Below are 2838 nucleotides of genomic sequence, written 5' to 3' on the forward strand. Positions count from 1 at the left end.
GACCTAGCTTGTTCAGCGGTAGCTCTGACATTTTTGCATGGTGCCGCACAGCCCAGTCCATCATCTCTCCGGGTCTCGGCTCCCTCACCTGCAAAATGGGAATAATCTCCCAGCCCTGCTGCAGAGGGGTGTTGCACAGACAGGCGCATTCATGGCTGGGGAGTCCTGGGCATTGCAGAACGAGACAAGAGCAGCATTACAGGAAACTCTCATAACAGCTAGGAGAGTCTTCTGCGAGGTGACACGATGACACCCAGAGGATTATGTGCCAGCACCGGACGTGAGGCAGGTACGGCACAAGCAAACCCCCCCTCACCTCCATCCAGAGGGGTAAATAGGGTGGTGAGGCACTGACGTGTGCTACGCCAAAGCAGCAAAGAGTCTGAACTTTACATTCCATTGCGACCACTGTGAAGAGACAATCCAAACCAGGCTTCAACATTAAATACAAAATTTAGTATCATTTTGCTGAGTTCCCTGAGCACATTTTCCCCATGCACACACAGAAAAATCAGAATACTTTTATTTATTCATTAAAAAAGAGACCCCATAGGAATTGGAAGAAAGAAGTATGATACCAAAAGTACACCCCCAGCCTCGCAGAATAAAATGACAGCTATTATAGGACTGTATTTTCTGTTCTAGCTTTAACAACTATAAAAGCCTTCCAATGCTGGAGAAGACAAGAACGGCAATCTGGACAGAAAACGATTCATAAATCCTGGAAACGTAAATGATTTGCCTGCCAATTTCAACGCGATGTTCCTCATTCCAAGACCTACACGTCCCACAAGCCCGGCACGGAGGGCTCCTTCGTTGGCCTCACTCATGACGCAACAAATCTCAGCACCGAGCAAAGGAACCACAGAGACGTATCCACTGCGGGTGATAATCCAGGGTGCAAGAGATCCTCTAAGTCATCACCCTTCCCACCGAGTTCTTAAGCAGTCCTGAGAACTGGCTGAATCAGCCCAGAATTTCCTCACCAGTTTTGTTGCCCACAGTTTAGCAACTTAATGCCTTTTCATTGGGTGAACTATTGTTTTTAAGCTTTTCAAACAAGTTCACACTAGAGACTATGATTACCTTGCACACCGTTTTTTTATTTAAGACACCCATTTAAGGCAGCAGTCTTATACTACTAAGTGTTTTATATAGAGATGACTACTTTCATACAAAGATCTCCTCTTTACTAGGCATACTGAAAGTTTCGACATAACCTCCCCACGCAAAGTTAAATGCAATAACCATCCTGGGGGGACACAATGCTTCCCTAACCATACGACTCACTTTCCCTTCCCTGCTGCAGCCCTGATTTTATCTAAAACTGGCTAAATGCATCCCTCGATGCCTTTCGGAGCTGTATCTTAACTGGGAGGGATGGGTAGGAGGGGACAAAGAAGAAATACCTTTGGGCAAGAAAGTGCAGCCTTCTTTTACAGGAAGAGTGCACCAGACTGCAAAACTTGTAGCTTCATTCATACAAAGACCCTAAACTGGACTTTGGTTCCTGTAGCACTAGCCAGTGCTACACTGCCTTGGCATTTATAAGTGATGAAGGAATTTTAAAGGTGCTTTAAAATTCGTATTTTGACTTAAGGCATCATTTTATTATATAGCATTAGCAGCACGAAATTTTAAAATAACATGTTTATTAGAAACTGTGTTTAACAAATATCAAGTTAAGACTGCAAGACTGAAATACAGTTAAACCTGTACTAAAATTGGTTGGGCAYTTTGCACTTGTTTACTGTCCTTTTAGCACAACTGATAGATATAAAAGTGACAAGCTAGAAAACAAATGTAATTTGTTAAGTCATCCTTTAACTACAATCTACTGCACAAGCCAGGTTCCGCTTCCTCTGGAAAGCRCAGGTGATTAAAAATCCATGCATTTCTTGAGACACTTTTGATCACTTGTTCCAGTGCAATTTTAAACAAAGTATTTTTCAGTTTTGTATCATTTCAGCAGTCCAAATAAATGCTTTTCTTCTTTGACAGACAATACACGAGGCAGGTACCCTTTCCATTCTTGCACTGAATACATGTGTTATTTTTACAAATAAGACTATAAAAACTCATTCTGAATCTGGGCCAGCAAAAGCCAGAAAAGGCACCATTGAGCAAAGCAGAGACAAAGCACGTTCATATTTTTAAAGTTATATGAACCCCATGGTGAGTTATCTACAACCCTAGGAAAAACCCTGATGTAGTTTCTATTGATGGGCAACAGTCTGAAGAATTAGTAACTGGAGCTGAAATATTAAGTGCAAGCCTCTGACAAGTTTAAGGCATAATACTGCGCTGAAAGGACATGTAAAAAAGGATGCCAGCTTGCTATTAAAATGTTTAAAAATTAATGCTTAAAAGAGGAGAGGACAGAAGTTAAGCTCTCAGATTTCCCTATATCTGCACAGCACTCGGTAACAGATTCTTATACATAGCTGCAGTATTGATAACTGAAAAATGCAGCCGCTGTTCAATAAGGCTCTCTCCAAAGCAATTCGGAAATCCTGAATAATTCCACGTGCTGCTCCAGACCGGGCACGAAGAGCAACTTAATGCGGGCAAAGAGCTCGGTTACATGTAGGCGATGACGTGTCGGCGGAGGCAAAACCTTAACCAGGGGCAGAGAAGACCCAAAGGCAGCGGCGCGGCGGGTTCGTCGTCGAGGAGCAGGTTCAAGGCAGCGCCTAAGCCAACTTCTCCCGAAGTTCGCCCGGGCCGAGGGCGCGGCGGCGGCGGGCCGCGCCTGACAGCTGCGCTCAGAGCCCCGGAGAGCCGCGCCGCGCCAGCCCCGGGGCCTCCCGCAGCGAAAGCGCCGCCGCGGCACAGCAC

Source organism: Apteryx rowi, unplaced genomic scaffold (assembly GCF_003343035.1).
Source record: "Apteryx rowi isolate R43461 unplaced genomic scaffold, aptRow1 scaffold_27, whole genome shotgun sequence".
Lineage (NCBI taxonomy): Eukaryota > Metazoa > Chordata > Aves > Apterygiformes > Apterygidae > Apteryx > Apteryx rowi.